Source organism: Jaculus jaculus, chromosome 7, assembly GCF_020740685.1.
Source record: "Jaculus jaculus isolate mJacJac1 chromosome 7, mJacJac1.mat.Y.cur, whole genome shotgun sequence".
Taxonomy (NCBI): Eukaryota; Metazoa; Chordata; class Mammalia; order Rodentia; family Dipodidae; genus Jaculus; species Jaculus jaculus.
Window position 1 is genome coordinate 54440544 of NC_059108.1, and position 26879 is coordinate 54467422.

The window sequence follows — 26879 nt, forward strand, 5'->3', positions numbered from 1 at the left end:
TTATTTTTATGAGAGAAAGAAAGAAAAATAGAATGTGTATATGGATCAACTGACCCTGCAAACAAATTCCAGACACATGTGCCATTCTTTGTGTTTGGCTTTACGTGGATACCAGGGATTTGAACCCACTCCTGCAGGCTTTGCAAACAAGTGTTGCTGGCCATCTCCTCCACCCATAATTTTATTTCTGACATTTTCACTTATGTATGTCATGTATTTTGAGTATCTTTACCTCGGATTGTCCTCCCTTATCTCTTTCTACTTGTGAACTGATCCCCTTTTTATTTTTCTTCATCTGAACTAATCCCTTTCCTATTTTTATGTCTTTGTGTGTGTGTGTGTGTGTGTGTGTGTGTGTGTGTATCTGTCCCAATTAGTTAAATGAGGATTGCTTGTATGAACATGGCTGAGATGTAAATATCCTGGAGGATGGGCAGCTTACCAGTAGATACACCACTGAAGAATGATTACCCCTACAACCACCATTAACAGCCAGTAGTTCCCTGAGAGGGGGTCATGAGCCTTTCTCTCATCCATGATAGACTTTAGGCTCAGTTTTGTGCCAGAAGCCAATGTTTCTGTCAGTCATGAGTGTTATGTCTATGTTGTATCCAGAAGACAGCAATGCACAGCACATCTCTCCATCCTTCAGCCCTTACATTCTCTGGTCCTTGGGGTAGTTTAGGGCTGGCACACAGTAGTCACTACTCAACATTTTTACCATCTGTAAGTCTCTTAATTAACCTCTGCCTACTGAAAAAAGAATCTTTTGTGATAGAGGCTGAGATCAGCACTAATCTATGGGTATAAACATAAATATTGAGATGGCAGTTTGACAGCCTATCAATTTAGCATAACAGTAGTAGTTTGCTCCTAGAGCCTATGTGTGATCTCCCTAGGCTTCCTGATTATTTGATGCACAGTGATCTTGATGGGATATTAAAATTTAGAAATTGTAGAAATGCGAGGAGGGGGACATTTCTCATCTTCTACACTCCTGAACACATACATGCTCACACATGTCTACACCTTACTCTTCCTCTAGACTCCTGAACACATACATGCACACACATGTCTATACTGTACTCCTCCTCTAGACTCCTGAACACACATGTGCACACACATGCCTGCACCAATGCATACCACACATAACACAAACATACATGAAATAATAGACACGTAGAGGACACACGTTGGTCTCCTGCAGACTTGTGCAAACACGTGTACATGCATTCATACGCCAAACACATAGGTCAGACATACACACAAAGGAAAAAAAATAGTAAAAATGTGGGCTGGAGAGATGGCTTAGCATTTAAACACTTGCCTGTGAAGCCTAAGGACCCCGGTTTCAGGTTTGATTCCCCAGGACCCACGTTCGCCAGATGCACAAGGGGGCACACACATCTGGAGTTTGTTTGTAGTAGCTGGAGGCCATGGCACATCCATTCTCTCTCTCTCTACCTGCCTCTTTCTTTCTCTGTCTTTCACTCTCAAATAAATAAATAAAAATAAAAATAATTTAAAAAGAAATAATAAAAATGTGTTTTAGAGGAGATAATAACTTTTGTAAATAAACTCTGCCTTATGACATTATTTGGTAGAGCAATTCAGCTACTGAAATTCTTACAAATTTGAAATATTATTTATTAGCTATTTGATTTTTGAAACTATTTTGGATGGTGGGGGTCAAACCCTTTGTATCTTAGAAGATGTTATCTCAGTGCAGAAGATGTTGTCTAAGTGCAGTGAATGACTCCAGCTTTTGGTCTTTCTCCTCTCACTTTCCATCAATTGCCCACTAAAAATAAAATATTTTTTTTTGTTTGTAGTCTCCACTTGTGAGAAGTCTTCATTTATTAGGGCAAGTTTCTTTGGGTTCAGTTTTGGAATTCATACCATGTGAGTTGGCCATTGTACATTTATTTTTTTCCATCTGTGCTTTTTTTTTCCTTTTCACAATTTTTATTAGCATTTTCCATGATTTTAAAAAATATCCCATGGTAATACCCTCCCTCCCACACTTTCCCCTTTGAAATTCCATTCTCCATCATATTACCTCCCCATCTCAATCATTGTACTTTCATATATATAATACCAACCTATTAAGTACCCTACTCTCTTCGTTTCTCTTCCCTTTATATCTCCTTTAAAATAAAATAATTTTTAAACCCAGATATCCTAGTCTTCATATGTGGATTCATCTTGGAATATAATATCATATTACATTAGAGCACAAGATTGACAGTATGTCATAATAAATAATGCCCACTTAGAAATGATAAATTATGCTTCCTATGTATTCCACCCTAAGCATTCTGTGTTTTTCTTTACAGAACATAAAACATGGTATAATCTCATTGAGTTTTGGTATGTTTATTGTGAATCTCCTCACTTGACTTAAGTTTCTTAAGACATATATTTTGAACACAGTGTGTAGTTAGAAGTGGACTTAGAATAGGTGCTTCCACAGGCCTTCCAGGCTAAAACTAAAGTAGGAGGTGTTTTGGAAGTTCTGTGATGCTCAGAATGTTTTGAATTTCAGTGTATTTCTCCTCTCAGAATATTCCAAAGTAAAAGCTACAACCTTTCTGGCCCCAAGCATTAGTATAAATGATATGCAGTTCACAATTTTTGTGTGTGTGTGGAAGGAATTGAGAGGAGGGAGGAAGGGGCTTTATATAACTAAATTTAAAAATATATGTTAGTGGTTTCTGTGGGTATCTGGGCAAGGAAAGGTAAGCAAACAAAAGTAATTTCCATTGATATATAGTGGCTGGACATTCTTTTGTGTTCATCCAAAGTCTTTAGTCATAGGTTTTTGAACTTTAAGTAATTTAAGTATGACCTTTAGACTTTTTAGCATCTTTTTAAGTTAACAAGAACTATTTGAGTATGGCAGTGGGTTAAGGTCAAGCAGACTTGCTGGTATTTCAGAGGCTGAGTCAACGTGCTCTTCGGCAACCCTGCTGAAGTGTGTACCGAGAGCAGAGGGCTTCAGTCCTGGGTGGCTGCCTTTGCACCGTGTTCTAGCTTCTTGCTCATGATGAAACTAGTGATTCCTTATTTCTCTGTGTTCATTACTGGAGCTGAATTACATTTATGTACTGCAGGACCAATGAGAGGGCCTAGGATCATCCTTTAATTTTTTAAAATAAAGTTGAAGTCAACAGTTATATATGAGTAGGAGGTTATTTGAGGTCTCTGATGATGTCCTGAAGGTCTCCAAATTGTATATTCTGTGAAATTTCTATTATACCATGGCTTGTTTAATGGAGGTGAGTGGGATGGTGGGGTAGGAACTATCAGACTGTTCTATGTCTACAAGTTGTGCTTGGCAGGCAGAGGCATTGGCTGTGTGGGGGAAGAGGGTGGGCAGTAGTGTGTGCATCACTTGTTTTTAGTAGACAGAATGTCATATGAATGTCAGCCATTTAGCATAGTTCCTAGAACATGACTGATGCCTGAGATGTATCTGTTGAATTGACTTGGGTAGTTATGTGCTATTACGAAAAACAAGAAAGTTATATCCAGCCACATCTAGAAGTAAAGGAATAAACTGGCTACAGTTGTGGTAGGATGTTTCTAGAAAGTCTATGGAGGAACAAAAAGACTTCCACAATATATAAAGCAATGAAAGGGCAGGAAACGCTGCATTTCTTTTGTTCTGGAAAGAGATTATTGAGAACTCTCTTCTTTAATAAAGGAGGCCAGAGAATGAGAAACAAAGGTATAACATCAAAACTCACAGTGCAGAATCTTGATGTGGGAAACTGTTTTAATTTCATTTTGGGGTGAGGTATAGAAAAAGATTCAATTTTAAGTATGAAGGAGTTGAATCTGAAATGAAACTCCAGTGTTGGTTTGTGGAGAATGTGGCTTTCTGTTTTTCTGGTCAAGTGAAGCTGGTGGTGCTTCTTTACTGGGCAAGAGGGATCAGTACCTCACACTTGCTGTCAGTTGCAATCCCTATCATAGTTTCAGTTGCTAAGGCACACTTTGGTTACCTTTGGTTTTGGGTGAGGAACCCAAAGGAACCCAGCCAATTGGCACTCTGACCACTCCCAGGGTGGATACAGTTCACATCTGAGAAAAATGCATAAAAGTGCTCAAAAAATAGATGGGTGTGGTCCTGACTGACCTGTGTGTGTGGTTTGCATGCTGGGGGATCAAGCCCATAAATATGCTCAACAGATAGCTGGTTGTGGTTCACACTTGTGTGTGTGTGTGTGTGTGTGTGTGTGTGTGTATGCACGTGCACACACACACATGTGCCTGCATGTTTGGATTAATGGTGATCAAACCTAGGGCCTTGGATATGTTACATAGTGAATTGAAACACAGAGTATCAGAATTGTTAGGGAAACATTAGAATGATGGTAGAAACATGTAGTTTTTATCAATTACTCCAAATTTTAAGGTCAGGAAACTTGTGCCAACTTTGTTTCTGTCTTTTTTTTTTTGAGGTAGAATCTTACTCTAGTCCAGGCTGACCTGGAATTCAATATGTAGTCTCAGGGTGGCCTTGAACTCATGGCAATCCTTCTACCTCTGCCTCCCAAGTGCTCGGATGAAAGGCGTGTGCCACCACACCTGGCTCCAACTTTGTTTCTGTTAAAGGGAAATTGACTATCTAATCTTTATGGAGATGGGAATATGGGATTAGATGGATCAGAACGTTGCTAAGAGTATGAGTTGTGAAAGCAGAGTAGCCAGCTCATTGACCTGAAAGCTGAATTAAAATATGAAACAAGTCTCAAAAATAAGGTATGAGGTGGGGGCTTTATGCTTGCTCTTCTTGCTCTTCTATTAATAGGCATGTGGATTGGGGCAGCTGGCTCTCAGCAGGTAAGAACACTTGCTGTGCAAGCGAGTTTGATTCCTAGCACCCACCTAAGCAGCCAGATTTGGCTGTACATGCCTGGAACCCCAGTGCTGAGTGATGCAGAGGCAGAGGCAGGAGGATTGCTAGGACTTGCTTGTCAGCCAGTCTCTCTGAAAAACTGAGCTCCAGGTTCAAGGAGAGACTCTGCCTCCTAGAAATAAGGCAGAAGAGTGATTGAGGAGGATGTCTGACATCCTGCTGTAGTTTCTACATGTATGTGCAGAGGGTACACACATCTGCACATTCTTACCTCTCTCTCTGTCTGCATGGGTTCTAAAGGAGTATTTGTGGGAACCACAGAGGTGATCAACAGGAAGTTTTTTTAAGATTATTGGGTAAATGTAGGAAATATGGGGCACTTCTAAGAGGAAAGACTAGGTCAAATACTATATTTAAAGTTTGTGTTTTTGTGAACAGAAAATCTTTTTCTTCTTATAAACTTGTATACCCATTACCAGTGAAAGCACATTTCATACATCATGGAAATTATACTTTCCTAACCTATAACATTTGCTTGAAGATCCCTCTGCTGCTTTCTGCATGTTTTAATACCTTACTTTGTTACCTATGCATAGCAGGAATGGTGGGATAGCTGCCTCTTTTGCTTCCATAAGGTCTGTCTTAAGGATAAGAGTTTGATTTTGATTCTTTTTTTTTTGGATTGCTTATACTATTCTTCATGTTTCTTTTATTTTCTATACGCAATGATTCTCTATGTGTAAGTACAGTAAAGCCTACACACTTATGTATATGTACATAGTGATGAGTGTTGGGGCAGGAGTGGGTGGGTGTACAAGATACAAGCATGTGAGTGTGTTAATGAAATGAGAAGTGTTTACAATACAAAGCCTTGTGCTAAGAGTTTGATTCTTTAAAGATCATTGAAAAGAAATATATGTTTTTATTATATGAAAATGTTTAAGAAGAATTTTTTTCCCAAATAATTAAAGAAAACTAAGGACTCATTTTACAAGATTTGGGAAATATAGAAAGGTGAGAAAAGAAAATCACCAGTCATTGTACTAGTTAGAAATACATGTTTATATTTTGGTATTTTTTTTCTCCCAGACTTCTTTACCAGGAGTGTACTATGAAGGCAGCTTTGCTGTCATTTCTGTTTCCTTAAACCTGAACCTTTAGGTTGTTTTTATTTCCTTGCTCTCATTCATGTACATTGAATTTGTAGCCATTTTATGGTGATATAGTGTACATTTCATAAAATTTAGCCACTGTTATAGTGTTTAGAAACTTTACCAAGTGTGGTGCAAATAGCACTGTAGTAGATTTTGGAACATTTTCTTTCTATTAAGATGCCAAAAGCCTATTAATGTCAATTGTACTTCCATAACTAGCCACATTCATTGACCTGTCTTCTCTCTCCTCTACACACCTGCCTTGTGTGAGCATTTCAGATAAATGGAACTGTATGCAATATGGTTTCCTGTGGCTGATTTTCTTTGCCAGGTGTTATTTTGAGGTTCATTCATGACATAGCACAAATCAACACTTTATTACTTCTTATTCTTGTGTAATATTCCATTGTATGGATGTATTGTCTTTTGACTGTCCATTCACCAATGGATGGATTTTTATGTCTATTCCAGTTTTAAGCCTCTTATGAATAAGTAATATATGTTAGGTGTTTCTCTCTCTCTCTGCCCGGATAGCTTTGTGAAGCATTAATTTTGCTTAATTCTTTGTCCATCCTTCAACTGGATTTCTTGTGTTTTTTTTTTTCTTGTGAATTGATTGGCATCTATCTGTCTATCTATATACATACATACATACATATACATATACATATACATATATATATATATATATATATATATATATATATATATATATTTATAGTCAAGGTATAGGTACTGTCTTAGTCAGCTTTATGTCATCATTGCAAAATACCTTAACTAATGCAACTATCAAGAATGAAAGGTTTGACGGGCTGGAGAGATGGCTTAGCGGTTAAGCACTTGCCTGTGAAGCCTAAGGACCTCGGTTCGAGGCTTGGTTCCCCAGGTCCCACGTTAGCCAGATGCACAAGGGGGCGCACGCGTCTGGAGTTCGTTTGCAGAGGCTGGAAGCCCTGGTGCGCCCATTCTCTCTGTCTTCCTCTATCTGTCTTTCTCTCTGTGTCTGTCGCTCTCAAATAAATAAATTAAAAAAAAAAAAAAGAATGAAAGGTTTGAGAATGGAATTTCAAATGGGAAAGTGTGGGGGTGGGGAGGGAGGGAATTACCATGGGATATATTTTATAATCATGGAAAATGTTAATAAAAATTAAAAAAAAATAAATTAAAAAAAAAAGAATGAAAGGTTTATGTTGGTTTTTGTATCAGAGGTTTCATTCAGTGTTTGATTGGTAGGCACCATCATTGTTGAGCTTGTGATACAATAATATAATGGGAAGCACATGGTATATCAAAGGTGGTTACCTAACAGGTAGGAAGTGAAAAAGACAAATAGGAAGGAGTCCTAGTAGTCCTTCAAAGGTACAGTTACAATGCCCAAACTTCGTTTATTGGCTTGCCTCTTAAAAATTCTATTACCTTCTCATAGTGATATAGGCTGGGGAGACATACCTTCAACACTCGGGCTTTCCCAAGACATTTAACATCCACACACTAGCAAATCCCTTTTCAGTTCTCTGAATACAAATGCTTTTTGGCTGATCTTATCATCTCATAATGATGTTGTCTGCTCATTTTATCAAACTTTTCTTTATAGGGAGATTTTGACATTTGATTTGTGACTTAAAAATAACTTTGTAGTGGGCTGGACAGATGGCTTAGTGGTTAAACGCTTGCCTGTGAAGCCTAAGGACCCTGGTTCGAGGCTCGATTCTCTAGGACCCACGTTAGCCAGATGCACGAGAGGGCACACACGTCTGGAGTTCATTTGCAGTGGCTGGAAACCCTGGCGCGCCCATTCTCTCTCTCTATCTGTCTCTTTCTCTCTCTGCCACTCTCAAATAAATAAATAAAAATGAACAAAAAAAATTAAAAAAATAACTTTGTAGTGACTGGAGGCTTTGGTGTGCCCATTATCTCTCTCTCAAATAAAAAAGAAGATAAAATCTGGGTGTTTGTTATGTGGACCCTTCAGTTTCTGTCTGTATGTGTTCCAAGAAGGAAGCCTTTCAGAGGTTGTCTTCCACATGCTCTCTTGAGCTCAGAACTCCAGCCTCTAGCCCTTCAAGGCTGGTCCCTATTTTTCAGCCTCCCAGCTGCTTCATTTACTCATCTTTTTAAAAGACTTTTTAAAATTATTGACAACTTCCATAATTATAGACAATAAGCCATAATTTTCTCTCCCCTCACTTTCCCCTTCATAACTCCACTCTCCATCATATCCCCTCCCCATCTCAGTCTCTCTTTTATTTTGTTGTCATCATCTTTTCCTCTATTATACTGATCTTGTGTAGATAGTACCAGACACTGCAAGGTCTTGGATATCCAGGCCATATTGTATCTGGAAGAGTGCATTGTAAGGAGTCCTAGCCTTCCTTTAGCTCTTGCATTCTTCTTTAATATTTATTTTTATTTATTTATTTGAGAGCGATAGAGAGAAAAGAGGGAGAGAGAGAGGGAGAGAGAGAGGGAGAAAGAGAGAGGGAGAGAGAGAAAGAGAAAGAAAATGGGCGAGCCAGGGCCTCCAGCCACTGCAAATGAACTCCAGATATGTGCGCCCCCTTGTGCCCTGGGGCATTGAACCTCAAACTGGGGTCCTTAGGCTTTACAGGCAAATGCTTAACTGCTAAGCCATCTCTCTAGCCTCTCTCACATTCTTTCTGCCATTTCTTCTGCAATGGAACCTGAGCCTTAGAAGATGTGAAAGATATGTTTCACTGCTGAGTATTGCTCTGTCACTTCTTCTCAGCACTGTGGTGGTGCCTTTGGAGTCATCCCAGAGTTCACCGCCATCAGAAAAGAGAAGCTTCTCTAACCAAAAGTGAAAGTAGCATTAATATGTGGGTATGAACATTAGGAGAAGTGCTTGCCAGACAATTTGGTAAGCATAACATCTACATTTAGTCAGATACCAGCAGGTGTTACACTCATAGGACTCTTGGCTTCCCCATCATAGGTTTTCACGCATGTATTCACTCTCATGGAGTGGGCCTCCAGTCCAATTGGAGAGCAGTTGGTTTTCTCTATAACAGACATGCCACTACTGTACTCATTGGTTCATTTGGCCTGGCTGGACCATCTTAAGGCTTGCAGTGTCCGCTGTTGTTTATCTCCACTGATGATTTCTCTCTCTCCCATGGAGTTACATGCAGCATAGTTTTTACCAGCTTTCTGATAGCTGGTCTATAGGGAGGAGGTTTTCAGCTCAGCTCCAGCAAGATTTCTCAGTGACCTTGCAGCCCAAGCATTCAGAGTCTTCAGCAGTAGGGACTTACCGTCTATTCCCGGTGGGAAACCAAGAATATTGGCAATGGCCTGTAATGTTCTGGGGGCATCAAGGACCTCCCTGGCCAACAACTCATTGGAAGTTATCCCATCCTTGGCACTGAAAATAATCTAGTAACAATCTATGGCTTCTGGATGTACCATTGTTCAGAAAAGTAGGTTTCCATATGACTTATTCATATCCTCTTAAATTTTGATTAACCCTTCCCACCCTATCCTTATTCAGTCTCTTCCCCTGACCTCACTTAGGCCTTTCCAACCCCCGTCCCCCCTAGAAATCTGTTCTTCTACTTACATATATACAGTACCATCCCTTAAATTCTCCTTTCTCCTCTCTTCCTTATAGCCCCTTTCTAGCTTACTGGCCTCTGATACTGAGTTTTTTTTTTTAATTTTTATTTATTTATTTATTTGAAAGCAACAGACACAGAGAGAAAGACAGATAGAGGGAGAGAGAGAGAATGGGCGCGCCAGGGCTTCCAGCCTCTGCAAACGAACTCCAGATGCGTGTGCCCCCTTGTGCATCTGGCTAACGTGGGACCTGGGGAACCGAGCCTCGAATCGGGGTCCTTAGGCTTCACAGGCAAGTGCTTAACCGCTAAGCCATCTCTCCAGCCCTGATACTGAGTTTTATTCCAACTTATCTTTTAAATTCCTCAGCTGCTTGTAAGCCTTTTACCTGTCAGTTTTCAGGCCCTCAGCTTCTTGGCTGCCTTGAGAATACCTCTGAGCTGTCATTTAGAGTGGGTGATGCCTTCAGGGAAGAAACATCACTGATTACAGAGCCCCCACCTTCCTGGGGCATTTGTCTTTGAAATATTGGGTATGCAAGTTCTCCCTGCTGTGGTAGCCCTTACATGGCTTCTAAAAGATTTTAAAAATTTACCCAGCTTAGTTGGTGATTGCTCTTTTTGGGAGTTTTGCTCTGTCATAGTTTGCCTTTGCCAGAAGAGGAACTCCTTTAGAATGTGTTTAAAGCTGCTGAGGAAGCTTATGAGTTACTACTGAGCTGCATTTTTTGTTGCGGGGGGGGGGGGGGATCTACTTGCTAGAATTATTTTCATTTTGTTAAAGCCTTTGAAGATTTCTTGCACAAAAACCATAATTTTTTATTTAAATTTTTATTCTGGTGAGTTTAAATGTTATTGTAAATGATGGTTGGCCTTTGCATCTTCTATTTATGATTTGCACATTTTCAAGGATTTTAAAGAGCTTTTAATATGTAACATTGCCTGTTTCAACCATTAAGAATTAATGTATTCTTAGACAGAGAATTATTACATTAATAAACTTCAAACAGTTGGGTCTTCCATCGATCTTTATAAGTTTTAAGAACCAGTGGCAAAGGCTGTGACTCTCTTTCCATTTATATTCTTTTGTGATGCTTAGTGCATGGCACACAGTGAAGAAGAGAAAGAAGCAGACTGTATTCAAGAAAGAATGCACATCAGGATACAAAGCCTGTGAAAAGGATGTTTCCTCATGTCTTCTTCAGTGATTATGCAATATGAAAGGTCTTATTTAGTCTTTATTTCACTTTGGAACATGAGTTCACGTCTAAGGTCACAGGGTATCCTATGTTTTTAGGATTATTGAGGAATAATTGATAAGTAGCAGTTATGTACATTTGGTATATACAACTTGATATGTTTGCACATATGACTATATCCATAATTCTGTTGTCAAAATCAAGGCATTAAATATGATCATTGCCTTCAGATATTTCATCTTGTGTGTTTATGTGTATGTATGTCCTTAAGGACACTTAGCATAAAATTGCTTTGTCAACCTATTAAAGAACGCCATATAGTTATGTTAACTGTAGGTGCTATGCTGTGCACAGAGTACAACAGACTTTGTACCCCATGAGAAACAGCTCTGCATTGTTAATAGCTCTGCTCAGTCTCTGGAATCTACTTCATATTCTCTTTGTGAGTTTGACTATTTTAGCTACTTCTTATAAATTGAATCAGAGGCATTCCATTTGAACCATTGTCTTTCTCACATCCATCCAAGTCACTTATTTAGGACCAAATTATCCTTTATTATGTACTGTATTTATTGAAGAGGAGTACCTACCTGTTTTATGGTGTACAAATTAATTAGTTCCCTTAACCTGCTTGCCTGATGTTAAGTACTTCTCATCTCTGGAAGTAGCATAAAAATGTTAAGAGATGCTGAGTGAGGTGGTGCATGCCTTTAATCCCAACCCTTGGGAGGCAGAGGTAGAAGGATCTCTGTGAGTTCTAGGCCAGCCTGTGACTACATAGTCAATTCCAGGTTAGCCTCAGCTAGAGCAAGACCCTACCACAAATAAACAAACAAAATCTGTCTTTGGTCTGGAGAGATGGCTTAGCACTTTTCTTGCCTATGAAGCCTAAGGACCCATGTTTGATTCCCCAGTACTTACTTAAGCCAGATGCACAAGGTGACTCTTGTGTCTGGAGTTCATGTGCAGTGGCTGGAGCCCCTGGCATGCCCATTCTCTCTCTCACTATCTGTACCCCCCCCAATAAATAAATAAGTAAGTAAATACTTTAAAAAGTACAAAGAATCAAATGTGTCAGTTGAAGTTTGAAGGAGTTTTAAAAATAAGACCATTTTAGATTGAATTCAGAGTTCTAACACATGCATATAAAAACTTAAAAAAAACTGGTGTAGTTTATCCAACTTTAACTGAATGTTTGGATTTTGAAAACTGATCCAGACAATTCAGTTTTAGTTATTGCTCTGAAAATAGTGTCTGAGGATGAGGGATGAGTGGAATTTTTCTTAGGTTAGGCATACTTCAGCTATTTTAATTTTCAAGCATAGAAATGGCCTTGTTTCAGTCACTGTCCTACATTTTTTCCTGGTCATTTCACTAACTCCGCATAAAACACAGTATGTGCTCTCATGCTGCTCAAGCCCTCAGGGAATGGTTCTCTGAAGAAATGGAGGCCTTTAGGGAAGGCTGGTCTAAAAATAAACCTCGAGGTTAGACCAGGGATGTAGGCCAGGGCTATGGACAGCATTTTTAACATTGCAAATTGCTATAGCGGTGAAATAAAAGTCCCTTTCTTCTTTTCAGGGTGATGAGAGGCAGCTAAACATGTTGAAAAGAGGATCTTTGGAGGCAGGCAGCACTGGGTTTATGTCCAGCCCCCGTTGGAGGTAAACCTCTCACTGAGCTTCCATTTACTTACCTTCAAAACAGGGAGAGTAGTTGTTACCTTTGTGGTGGTTTGTCAGGATGGGCAAGAACACATGTTCAGGACTAATGCTTAATGAGTATTTAGGAAGTGGTAGGGATGACTACTCATCTTAACTTTTTCCACACATTGTAGGATAAGACTTAAAAAAAAATATTTTTATTTATTTGAAAGAGAGAGAGAAAGAGGCAGATAGAGAGAACAGGCATGCCAGGGCTTCTAGCCACTGCAAACGAATTCTAGATGCATGCACCACTTTGTGCATCTGGCTGGGTCCTTAGGTTTTATAGGCAAGTGCCTTAACTGCTAAGCCATCCCTCTAGCCCAAGATTTGGTTTCTGTTTTCTTTAATGTAATAGTAATTCACAGACAAGAGCAGTGTTATCTGTGTTCTACTCCTAGCTCTATTCCCTCCTAGCTATGAGAGTTTGGGCATGATGCCTGCTTTCCTTGTACCTCGGATTCCTCACCTGTCAGGATTATTATTGATGTCCACCTTTTGGAGTGGTTAATCTTTGTAAAAATTTCACAGAAGTGGTAGTTAATATGAAAGCACTAACTGTTCATAGGAGGAATAGGGCAGTGGTAGAGAGTTTTACATTTAGCTTACTCTTAGGAGAAATTGCAAAGAAATGTTCTTATACGCCTTTAATCCCAGCACTCAGAGGCAGAGGTAGGAAGATTGTCATGAGTTCGAGGCCACCCTGAGACTACATAGTTAGTTCCAGATCAGCCTGAGGCAGAGTGAGACCTTAGCTCAAAAAAGAAAAAAAAAATGGATTCTGGATTCTCTTGTTTCCCATTGTCAAGAAAGAGAACAGGAAAAGGGTTCTGAGTCAGGTAGAAGCTACTTCTATGTAAGACTCAACCAGTAGTCAAAACAACCTTCATTTGAAAAGTTACTTAGAAAAAGTATGTGTATACATGTGTACAAAATATATTTTATTTATAAAATTGGAGGTGAAAGTGTCTGTTATTTCTGAGTACCATTGAATGCCATTGTGCATAAAATACATCTTTTGCTTTGAGTTGGTATAAAGAGTACTACAACTGGCCCTTTTTTGCTATTTTCTTTTTAATGTGAGAGAAAGAGACAGATAGTGAATGGGAGTGCCAGGCCTTTAGGCCTTTAGCTGCAGCAAATGAACTCCAGATGCATGTACCACCTTGTACATCTTGCTTACATAGGTCTTGGAGAATTGAACCTGGGCCCTTTGGCTTTATAGGCAAGTGCCTTGACCACTAAGCCATCTCTCCAGCCCTTGCTGAGGTTTTTTTTTCATGTTTTATTTATTTATTTTAATTTTTAAATTTTTATTAACATTTTCCATGATTATAAAAAAATATCCCATGGTAATTCCCTCCCTCCCCCCTGACACTTTCCCCTTTGAAATTCCATTCTCCATCATATTACCTCCCCATCTCAATCATTGTACTTACATATATACAATATCAACCTATTAAGTACCCTCCTCCCTTCCTTTCTCCACCCTTTATGTCTCCTTTTTAACTTATTGGCCTCTGCTACTAAGTATTTTCATTCTCACGCAGAAGCCCAATCATCTGTAGCTAGGATCCACATATGAGAGAGAACATGTGGCGCTTGGCTTTCTGGGCCTGGGTTACCTCACTTAGTATAATCCTTTCCAGGTCCATCCATTTTTCTGCAAATTTCATAACTTCATTTTTCTTTACTGCTGAGTAGAACTCCATTGTATAAATGTGCCACATCTTCATTATCCACTCATCAGTTGAGGGACATCTAGGCTGGTTCCATTTCCCAGCTATTATAAATTGAGCACCTTGCTGAGTTTTTATAATTTCTTTTACATTCTACCTTTCAAGTAGTGCCTGTATTTATATAAAGCCATGCTTCCATCTACAGGTAATGTCTTGTAGACTCAGAAATGCTCATATGGTATTGCATGGCTCCCTTTTTTATATTTTTTATTTTTATTTATTTGAGAGCAGGAGAGGGAGAGAGAAAGAGAGAGAGGGAATGGGCATGCCAGGGCTTCCAGCCACTGCAAATGAACTCCAGATGCATGCATCCTCTTGTGCATCTGGTTTTCGTGGGTCCTGGGGAATCGAACCAACGTCCTTTGACTTCACAGGCAAGCGCCTTAACTGCTAAGCCATCTCTCCAGCCTGTATGGCTCCCATTTATTCTAAATAGACATAGCTATTGCTCATAGCTTTATCTCAAAGGTAAAACCAATTTAGGATGGACTGGGGAGTGTGGCACATGTATAATAGAAGTGAAAGGTTGTTTATTGTCAGAATAGTTTTCTCATCTCGAATCCTACAATCTATTTTTTTAGGGTTGTTGTTGGTTTTTTTTGAAGGAGAAAAGAAAAACCCATGGGCTCAGCAATTTCTTAGCATAAAGTTTGAGGATACATAGTTTACATACTTTTCAGACATTTCCTACAGACTTCCAGTGGCCACAGAAGGTATGTAAAGTTAAGAGAAAGCTTAACAATAATAAGTGCAATAAGTGGAACAAATAGAACATAGCTAGGCTCTGCACTGCATCAGTGATAATTCCTTCTGCCTGTAGTTAGTAGTGAATTCAGTGGCCCAGCATTCTGATTCTCAAGTTAAAATTTAAAACTTCTCAAGAAATCACCAAACCTGGAAAAAATTGGGATGGATGAGGCAAGTGCATATGACCCAAAAGACCGTCTTGGTTTTTGAAGGAGCTCTCTTCTCACCCTGAAGGGAAGGTTGCTTTCTGATATGCCTAGCATCTCCAACACACATTGCTCCCTGTCAGCTACCTTTGGATAGCTGTCCAGAATACCTAGAGACCAGCAGGGAACCACAGCTACATATTGTGTGTGGTAGAGGAAATGTGACCAGACAAGTTCCTTATATCAACACAGGTCACTTACTACCCATTGCATCTTTCTTGCTAGGCTTCATCTGGCTTATAGAAATCTGAGAAATGTTAGGGAACAAAGACTTATTTCTACCAAAAGGCCAGTACCCAGTGCTCATAGAAAGAAACCTCAGGGATATCACCAGACAAAAATCCCATGATGAAAAGTGGGTACATACAACTTCATATTTGGTTAGAAGGCTTTTGCTCTCCCATAACTAAAGAATAAAACTATGTAATTCCAAGGAGAAAACATAGCCCAGATATAAGAGGAAAAAGCATGTGGTATTATAAAAGGGTGGGAACAAGATAACTAACATCCCTGAAGAAACTAATCAATGAAGGAGCAAGAGAGACTGAATGGAGGTGATGGGGGGTTTTGAGACAGCGACCCTTTGGACATTTGCTGAAATTAAAACCACCAATTCAGTGGAAAATTAGAAAGATGACTGTCAGGAAATCTATAGGGGCACAATGTAAAGAATCAGAAAAAGGTCAGAGACAGGTTTGGTCAAGTTGGTCTAATATCTAAGTACTTAAAAATTATAGAAAACATAATAGAATACATGAATTAAAATGTCAAATATATAATAGTAGTTTTATTATGCTCTAGAAGTAATATGAATGTTCATATTGAAGTGTTCTGAGCACTCAAGTGCATGAACACTACTTGAAACTTGAGCTAATCTATGTGAACTGAAGAAGGCTGTATAAAGCTCCCTAGAGTATCTTGAGAGAAGTGAGGCTGGAAAGTCCCATTTGTCTCTCAGTGCATCTTTGTTGTGTAGTACGGTAAAGTCCCTCTAGCCCAGACTTTGCCTGTTTCAGACCTGGAGCTGGCCATTTTCTAAAGAGCCTTGGTTCCATTTAAGGTAAATGGTATTTAAGGGTCCATTTAAGGTAAGTGGATCTATGCAACATTATTCAATAGAGACAGAAATGACTGGTGTGCTTAATAGTTTGAATCTGTCAAGAAAATGCTGAGGACTAGAAACCAATCCTAAAGGTCATATACTATAAGACAACTTGAAGTGACAAAATTACAGAATAAGAGGACAGATTAATGGTTATTGGCATCAAGAATGGTATGGGAGTAGGATGAAAGGGTTGTGTCCATGAAGGGGCAACAAGAGTACATGCTGCTGGTGATAACTTGTGTCTAGGCTATCATTGTTAATATTATATTGTGACATTTTTATCTAGTATTTCAAGAAACTTGAAAAACAGAGTAAGTGGGATTTTTGAGTAATTTTCATTAACTGCATGGAAATCTACAGTTGTCTCAGTACAAACAATTTTATTGAAAGCATGCTCATTTCTTGGTATGGTGTCTACTTGAAATTCCAACATAAAGATGCTATTTTAAACCCTAGAGAGACTTAAGAGAGATTTAAAGTGGAGCAAAAAAAGTTCATTGACTGATGATTAAAGACTTGATTTATTATGTCATTCTGTGGGTTATTTGTAAAGAATTTACATGAAAACATGAATTAGAGGTTATCTGCTTTCTTCAGTGTTTAGGACCCAAGAATGGTGAAAATCTGAACAAATCAACAAGAAAGTATTTTTGTCTTTGGCTGTGTTTCCTCCAAATTTTATCAGTTCCTCCTCCTTATTTTGTGTTTGTGTGTGTAGTGTGTATGTGTAGTATGTGTATGTGTGTGTGTGTACAGATGCTTGTGCCTTGTGCATCTCTGGAGTTCAGAGGAGAACATCAGGTGTCCTATTGCTCTTCTTTAATTTCCTTGAGATGAAATCTCTCACTGAGTCTGAAGCTCTGATTCATATATCTCTACTCACCTCAGGACTGGGTTTGTAGGCATTGATGGCCACACCGAGCTTTTTACTTGATGTGGATGCTGGGGATCAAACTCTAGGCCCTATGCTAGTGCAGCAAGTGCTCTTACTTGCCGAGCTAACTCCCCATTCTACTTCTGTGTTGCCTGGAAACCATTTCTTGAGGCGGAAGTAATACAATAGAAGGCTATATTGGGCATATAATCTCAGGGTAGCAAGAATGAGAGGTGAGGGAAGTGAGGCAGGGAAGCATAAAACAAAAACAAAAAGCATGCAAGATGTTACTTATTTGGCCAATGATTTGAAGTGGCTTGTCTTCCAGATGGACCTTAAAGCACTGTCTATGAGCCTGGTGAATAGCCAGGGGATGGGATAAGAGACATCATTTCTGGTTTCTGAATCTCTGTTAAATTGATCTCATGGGGCTTAGCTCTTAACTCTGGACAGGATTAAAGAACCACATTGGGAAGCCAGTGAGAAGCAGATCCCATACCCACAGTGGCCAGGAGTGACTCGAATTCAGAAGTGATTGTGGTAACTGGAGCCCTTGTGGGTTCTCTGGGGTCTGTTTTAGGCAAGGAACTGAGGCCCAGGGAATTTATGGGGACCCACATAACATGTGGGCCATGTGGATACAGGAAGCAGGTGAATATGATCCAAAGCACCTGCCCAACCTTTCTTAAACTTATTCTTTTTCCTTAATTTTCCATGTATGGTCTTTAAGTTTTATACTGCTCTGGTTTTTATTATACTCCTTTCTTTATGTTACTAGTCATGTTTTAGTTGTAGATTCACAGGCTTCTAATTTGTATGAACTTGGTGCCTCCATTTGACATAAAGTTTCTAGATTAGTATGATTGTATTTCTTCATTTACTTTTTTGGCTCAGATTTTTGACAATTTTATAACATATATAAAATATGTTACACTACATATTACATATACATATATATATTTGATCATATGCACCCCCACATTACCCTCCCATATCTCTGGCCTAGTCCTGTTGTATCCCTTCTTCCTACCACTTACAAGGGGCCACACTATGGAAGAGAAAGGCCCTCTTGCCCTCAGCAACCATTAATTGTCACTTGCTGTTCTGAGTGGGGAGTGACCTTACAGCCCCTCTCCTATCTATAACAGAATACAGATTGGTCCCATTATGCACAGGCCTTTTGCAGGTGACCACAGTTGCTGTGAGTTTATGAGTTCAGTGGCCCTATCATGTTCAGAAGACAATTGCAACTGCATTCTCCCCCATAGTCCAACTCTTAAATTTTCCCCACACTTCTGTAATGTCCCTGTGGCTCATTCTGTAGAGGACAGAAACTGGTTTTAAAGGTCAGATACCTGTAGGTATTTGGCTTCACATATTCACTGAGTTACTATGCCAATGTCTGCAGCTTGTTTCCCAAATAAACCAGACATGCAACTATTTCAATAAAGAACTATTGAACACCAACGCAAAATCAGAAAAGTAGCATTTCTAAAAATAATGCTAGAAAACAAAGTCAAGACTTCCTTAATAGGAAATAAAATAAGACAACAGATTATGAATGTGATGAAAGAATTTTTACTTTAATGTTGCAGTGTAGTTTTCTTTAGTGCTATATACCAAACTTTTAATAAATTAAGAAAAATGTGCCCAGCAAAGAAAATCACATCTTTTGCCTTTATGGAATTTATTTTCTAGCAGAGGTGGGGCAGGCATAGGCATGGGCATGAAGGAAGAAATGACACAGAAAACTATAAAATGACTACTCACCAAGTCATGTCACGTAAAAGCACATTTTGAAATGGGGGGATTAGTGGTTGGCTTGGTTAGGGGCCAGCAAAGATTTCCTATTATAAAGGAATAGTCAGAATTCATATGACAAAGGAAACGAAGTGGGTGGATAGTATGCAGGGAGCAGTATATTCATTTACCAGATGCTTATTAAGCATCAGCTACATGGCAAAGGCATTAGTTGTAGGTATTAAGGGCACAACTATAAATATCCAGGCAACAATTACTGCTCTTTGAGAGTTGTTAGTTGTTTGGAGCAGGAGGGTAGCAGAGGGATTGTTAACTTGATGAGATTTAGAATTACCATGGAAGCATATCAGGATGTGCTTTTGAGAGTGTTTCCAGGAGACCCACCCCTGACGTGAGTGGCACCATCCCATGGGCTGTGCTCCAAGTCTGGGTAAAAAGGAGAGAGCAAGGTGAGCACTAGCATTCACCTCTCTCTGCATCTTAAGTACAGGTGCAAGTGTGACTAGCTGCTTTACACTCTGCCAACATGTCTTTCTTATGGTAATTGACCACTCACAGACTGTAAACCAAAGTAAACCTTTCCTCCATTAAGCTACTTTTTCTCAGGTGTTTGATCACATGAAAAGTAATTAATGTATTAGATGTCTGTATTTAGCTAATGGAGGAATGGACTAGGAGGAGATAGTTTATGGTGTAAGAAGAAATGGACCAAGTTTTTAAACTTTTCTTCTTGCTTGTTTTTCTTAAAATTACACTAAATTGTATTCTTTTTAAATATCATGGATTTCACTTTGAATGCTCTTCCTTCTGTAGTGTAATAAAACAAAACCTTTCAACTTTGTTCTGACCTCATAGTTTATAGGTGCTATTATGACTTGTTCCCAGTGAAATTCACATTGAGGTTTGGTCCCCAAAGTGACACTATTGAGAGGTGGTGAAGCTTTTAAGAGGCCTTTATGTCTGGAGGGATCTGCCCTTAGGAAGGACAGTACCCCCTAATATCATGAGGGGTCTACTCCCGGAGGGTCTATGCTTAGGAAGGGACAGTGACCTTTGGTGTCCTGAAGAGATTATTCTCAGAAAGGATCTGCCCTTAGGAAGAGACAATGTCCCTTGATGTTCTGGGGGGTCTACTACCAGGACGGTCTACCCTCAGGAAGGAACAGTGTCCCTTGATGTTCTGAGGGTCTACCCTCAGGAAGGATATGCCCTCTAGCATGGTCAGCACTGCCTTGTGGGAGGGAGTTTGCGCTTTGTGGGACTCTTGCTGACTGCATAGATGGGGTGGGATGTCACAGAGCATTGCTGGCTCTCCTGTTAAGTCTCTCGAGAGCCTGCTTGCGCTTCACTTTAACCATGTCTTTGTACCTCCCAGCTTCCAGAACTATCAGTCAAACAACAACAACAACAACAAAAACCCCCAAACCTCTTTTCCTTTACAAAAAGCCTATGATAATAACAAATCAGGATGACAGAGATATTTGAGTTTTAGTGGAGCCACTGGAGATAGTGGCTGGCTTATGATTTAAGATTGTGGGGTATTTAATAAGATTTGGTACTTCCTACCAGATGTTGAATTTATAGTCAAACATCATTAGGAGAAATGTCATTGGTGTTAAGTAATGTGTCTGTGAACTATTAAATTGGAGTGCATTTTCCCCTGTATCATTTCAAAGCAGGTAGGATTTTTATCAGAACCTAATGAAACAGAGCCAGCGAACAAGAAATAGAAACAGGCAATGACAGGAGTATGAACAAAGCTGTCACCCACAGGGCTCTTCCTTTCTTGTGCTCTTTGCATTTTTGGACATGTTCTAGAAGGTTAATCTTTTATTATCCAATTATACATTTCCTACCTTTAATTACCTTAGTCTTCTATGAAATGTTGACCATTGTTGGCACTTCAGTTTCAGTTTAATTGTCATCAGAAGTCACTTGGAATACTCTCCTGAAACTGACCCCTTGCTGACATTTAATTTGATTTCATCTGAGTATTTCATGGAGAGAATAATAGGAATGCAAACAAATCCTTATGCTTAATAGTCTAGACATTAAAAAAATGTCTAGAAGAACCAAATGTTCCTTTGAATATTAGTAAGCATGTTCTCTTATTGCTGAACATTTTAGTTGAAATTAGAAATGTATTCCAAATGGAACAAGTTAGAAATAGAACACTGCTCATGGAGGTGGGTGGGATGATACATCCCTCTAATCTTAGCACTTGGAGAACTGAGGCAGGAGGATTGCCATGTGGTTGAGGCTATCCTGGGCTACAGATTGAAATGCTGTCTCCCCACCAAAAAAATAAAAATAAAAAGGAAAAATAAACCTTAACTTCATTAAGAATATGCACAGGGGCTGGAGTAGATGCCTCTGCAGTCAAGGGTGCTTTCTTGCAAGGCCTGATGTCTTGGGTTCCATTCCCCAGTACTCACATAAACACATAAAGGCAGATGAGGAGTGGCTCATGTATCTGGCATTTGGTTGTAGTAGCTGGTGGCCCTGGTGTGCCAGTTTTTCTCTCTCTCCTTCTTGCAAGTAAATGAAAATATTTCTTAAAATAATGCACAGAACTCCCCCCCCCCTGTTGATTATAGGTTTTAAGTTAGCTATACCATGGAAATAAAATGCTAATGCAATGATGATTTTCTCTTTATTAAAATAACTTTAACGCCAAGCATGATAGTGCACACTTGTAATCCCAGCAATTGGGAGGATGTTGCAAGGTGAACATATGGTGGAATATATGACAAAACTTTTTACCCAAAAGCAAAAAAGCAAAAAAACACCCAAAACAACAACAACAACAAACTTTAAGGAATTGGAGGTATTGTTCAGAGTTACAGAATGTGCTGAGTAATATCTGCTATCCTGGGTTCAATCCACCACCAAAAGTGAAAGAAAAATAGGGAAGGTTAAAATAAGTCCTTTCTTTTGTTTGATGAGCTTCTTCAAATCTTCCTTTTATTGTACTTATCAATAATATTACTACTACTACTAATATAAATATTGTACTTATAAATAGTAAATGAAAAGATAACAGAATTGTTTCAAAACTTATAGATATGGTAGCAATAAATGTTTATTTGTGTGCTGTTCTTTTAAAATGTTTTTATTTGTTTATTATTTGAGAGAGAGAGAGAGACAGAGACAGAAAGAGGTAGACACAGAGAGTAAATATGGTTGCACAGCACCATTGTGCATCTGGCTTTTTACTTGGGTGCTGGAGAATAAAACTAGAGCTATCAGGGTCTGCAAGCAAGTGCCTTTAACTGCTGAGCCATTTCTTCAGCTGCTATTCTTTTTAATTGCAGTGAGGCTGATCAATGAAAATATTGTGCTTTTTTGCATACACATATGTTGAGTGTGTGTGTTGTATGTACATATATGCAGATGCATGTGTCCCATGTGTATGCATAGGAAGGCCAGAGAACATCTGGTGTCCTTCTCTTATAGCTCATCTGCTATTTCCTTGAGTCAAGGTTTATACCTTAATCTGGAGCTCTGTCCATCAAAGAGCCCTAGTCTCTGGTCCTCCACCAAACCTGCATCACCCAACGCAGACTTAGGTTGTAGAAATGCATGGCCAAGCCCAGTGTTTTCATATAGGTTCTGCAGCGTCAAACCTGATGGCCTATAAGCATAGAGGCCCTCATGCTTAAGTGGCAAGCTCTCTTAACCATTGAACCATCTCCCCAACTTAATAGTTGATTTTAAAAAATGAATAAAAGTTAGTTTACTTTATGTTTCTGGTTCCTCCTTCTTTTAACAGAACTCAAGAGAATAGTTGAATATATTTGCTTCTGTCTTTCTGTGTCTTGTCTACTATTCCTCTTTCCAAACAGTCTCTGGGCAGTAAGGATCTAAAGTATGCGCAGTTTATGGATTTACCTACAATTCTTCTTTGCTAAGATTGTGGTAGGTAATAGAGAAGGACAGTGCTGTGGATGCCTTTTTGCTCCAAGTACAGGTTATGGCCAGAAATGGGAGAGTTGCTTCATCAGCTAAGAAGAGAGCCATCCTTTCTCTTAGGCTTTTACTTTCACAAAAGTAAATGACAATAGCAAAGACTAAACATTCTGACTTGTTTATTCTTCTGTGTCATCAGTGACCCTGCTGGAGCATTCACTAATCCTGTCTGGGTCTTTATCAGCTGCCAGTTATGAGTCCACTTTGCTGTCTCAGGGACAGAAGATGTCTAGAGCCAAACTTTAGAGCATATACAGCGAGGGATTGTGTTTGGTCTGTGAACACTTAGAAGTCTCTGCTGGCCGCTCTAAGAAGCTTGAGCCCAGGTCCTTTGCTGGTTCAGACCTTGAGATCCTCAGCCGGTTACTCGTTTCTCATCCTCAACTCACTGGTCATTTCATTTTCAGTCTCTAGAGTTCATATCTCTATGACAGGCCTGATGGATTACAGATGAGATAGATTGGCCAACTGCTTCAAGAAATTTCACACAGGAAACAGAAGATATGATATGGTAGTCAAAATCTATACTGGTTTAATGTGAAAATAATTTACAAAACCAGAAATGAATAAGGAAAATATAATTTGCTACCTTAATTTTATATTAGAAATAAATCATTTTTGTCAGTTTGGTATATATTTTGCTATCCAACTATACATGTACATATGAGCATGTGTATATGCATACATTATGTACACACATATGCACATTCTATATATTCAACAACAATGGGGTCATATTGTTTTCCCATCTGCAAGTTACTATAGGATGAGCATCTTCTTGCATTAGAAATAGATTAACCTGTTGTCTGTGGTAGCTGCCTCATAGTCCTAGTATGAGTGCTGCATTTAACTATTATTTCATTGATGAACACTTACAAGATGTCTAGTTCTTTATTACAAAATGATGTCACATGTTTATACTGTTTTATGGAAAAATTTGAGAAACGTTGGTGTTAGTTCTTCCATGAAGGTCTGGCAAGATTCACCAGTGAATCCATCTGGGCCTGCACTTGTTTTAGTTGGGAGATTTTTTTGTAACTGCTTGGATCTCCATGCTTTTTATAGGTCTATTTAAGTGGTTAATATCATCTTGTTTTAATTTAGGTAGGTCATAAAATCAAGGAAATCATCCATTTCTTTTAGATTTTCAAACTTAGAGGAGTACATGTTCTTATAGTATATTCCTATGATTTTTTGAATTTCTCTGATATCTATTGTGATGGCACCTTTTTTATCTGTAATTTTATTAATTTGTATCTCTTCTGTTTTTACTCTGATCAGATTTGCTAAAGGTTTATCAATCTTATTTATCCTTTTAAAGAACCAACTCTTTGTTTCATTGATTCTTTGGATTGGTTGGTTTCTATTTTATTAATTTTTGCCCTAACTGCCCTAATCTTTATTATTTCTTCCCATCTACTGATTTTTGGTTTGCCTTATTCTTCTCTTTCCAAGGCCTTTAGGTGAAGCATTAAGTGGTGTACTTGTGACCTTTCTCATTTCTTAATATAGGCACTTAAAGCTATAAATTTCCCTCTTAGGACTGCCTTCATTGTGTTCCAAAGGTTATGCTATGTTATGTTCTCATATCATTTGACTCTCTGAATTTTTTGACCCATTAATCATTTAGTAGTGCATTGTTCATGATTTTGTGTATGCTCTATGGCTTTTCTTGCTATTGATTTTTAGTCCCATTTTGATCAGACAGAGTACAAGGAATTATTTCAATTTTCCTGTATTTTTTAAGATTTGCTTTGTGTCATAATATATGGTCTATTTAAAGAATGTTCCATGTGCTGCTGAAAATAACGTGTATTCTGCAGCAGAAATGTCCTGTATATATCTGCTAGGTCCATTTGTTCTATGACCTCATTTAATCCGGGTGCATCTCTGTTTAGTTTTATGCCAGGATGACCTGTCAATTAATGAGAATGTTGTTGAGTGTTGATGAGAATGAGAGTTGGGTGTTGAAGTCACCCACTACAACTGTGTTTGGTGTTATCTGTGACCTTAGTTCTAATAGCGGTGGTTTGATGAAATTGGGAGCTCCTATGTTAGGTACATATATGTTTAGGATTATAATGTCCTCCTGTTGGAGTGTTCTTTTAATCAATATAAAGTAAACTTCCTCATCTTTCTAATTAATGTTGGTCTGAAGTCTATCCTGTTAGATATTAGGATAGTGACCCCTGCATGTTTTCTAGGTCCATTTGCTTGAAACACTGTTTTCTAACCTGTTTGAATGAAAAGCTTTGCAGGATAAAGTAACCTTGGTTGATAGTTGTTATCTTTTAGATAACACTCCAAGCCCTTCTGGCTTTTAAAGTTTGTGTTGAGTAATCTGCTGTTATTCTGATTGGCTTGCCTTTGTATGTGACTTGATTTTTCTGTCCTTTAGTATATATTCTTTGCTTTGGGTGTTTGGTAGTTTCATTGTAATGTGGTTAGTGGAGGTTATTTATTTATTTGAGAGTGACAGACAAAGAGGCAGATAAAGAGATAGAGAATGGGGACGCCAGGGCCTCTAGCTACTGCAAAGGAACTCCAAATGCGTGCGCCCCTTGTGCATCTGGCTAACATGGGTCCTGGGGAATCGGGCTTCGAACCAGGGTCCCTAGGCTTGACAGGCAAGCGCTTAACCACCAAGCCATCTCTCCAGCCCAAGTGGAGGTTTTCCCCATGTTTTGTGTGGTGTTCTAAAGGCTTCCTGTATCTGCATTGGTATCTGTTTCCCAATATGGGGGATATTTTCTTGTATGATTTTGTTGAGAATGCCTACTATGCCTTTGGAATGAAGTTTTTCTCCTACTATACCCTGAATTCTTATATTTGATTGTTTCATAGTGTCCTAATATCTTGAAATTCCCATTCATACCTTCCTATTAGTTTGTCTTTCTCTTTGTTGGACTGTATTAGATCTGCCCCCGGGTCTTACAGTTTAGATATTCTGTTCTCTCCTTCATCAATTCTACTGATGAGATTTTCTACAGAGTTTTTTATTTGTGTTACTGTGTTTTTCATTGCTAATATTTCTGAGTAGTTTTTCTTTATTATTTCTATTTCCTTATTCATGATGTGTATTGACATCCTTATTTCCTTAAATTGGTTCCCTGTGTCTTCTTTTTGTCTTTTTGGTTTTTCTAGGTAGGTCTCACTTTAGCTCAGGCTGACCTGTAATTCTTGATGTAGTCTCAGGGTGGCCTCCTACCTCTGCCTGCTGGGATTAAAGGCATGTGCCACCATGCCCGGCTTTTTTCAAATATTTTTATTGACAACTTCTATACTTTCAGAAAACAAACCATGGTATTTCCCTCCCCTCCCCCACTTTCTTCTTCATAGCTCTGCTTCCCATCATATCCCCTCCCTCTCTCCATTAGTCTCTCTTTTAATTTGATGTCATCATCTTTTTCTCCTATTATGAGGGTCTTGTGTGGGAGTTAAGCACTGCGAGGTCTTGGATATCAAGGCCAAATTCTGTCCAGATAGCTATATATAGGGAGTGGTACCCTTCCTTTGGCTCTTAAATTCTTTCTGCCACCTCTTCTGCAATGGACCCTGAACCTTGGAGGGTGTGAGATGTTTTAGTTCTGGATACTCCTCCTTCCCTTCTTCTTAGCACCTTTTGGGCCATCCCGTTGGTCATCGCCATCTGAAAAGAGAAGCTTCTCTAACCCAAAGTGAGAGTAACATTAATATATGAGTATGAACATTAAGTGTAGTGATTTCAGGGCAATTTGGTGAGAGTAACATACACATTTATGTTAGACAAGAGCAGACTTTATACCCCTAAGGCTCATGACCTTTCCTGCTATAAGCTTTTGATTAGGTTTTCAGTACCAGGCATGTATCCCCTCCCATAGAGTGGGCCTTCAGTCCAATTAGAGAGCAGTTGGTTTTCCCTAGAGCAGACATGCCACTATTGCACTTGTTCAGACATTTGGCCTGTCTGGCCAAACTTGAGGTTTACATTGTCCACTGTTTTCACC

General features: G+C 39.0%; 1 protein-coding gene across 8 annotated transcripts in view; it reads left to right on the forward strand.

Moving 5' to 3' along the window:
- Gpr63 (G protein-coupled receptor 63) overlaps positions 1–26879 on the forward strand; it is a 144105-nt gene that overhangs the window by 12723 nt on the left and 104503 nt on the right. The window contains exon 1 of one of the 8 annotated variants that reach the window (XM_045153978.1): positions 12371–12453. The exons of the other annotated variants lie outside the window; for them this stretch is intronic. The gene's annotated coding sequence lies outside the window, so the exon portion shown is untranslated. Of the gene's footprint in view, positions 1–12370; positions 12454–26879 lie in introns of those variants that run through there. 8 annotated transcript variants of the gene reach the window in all.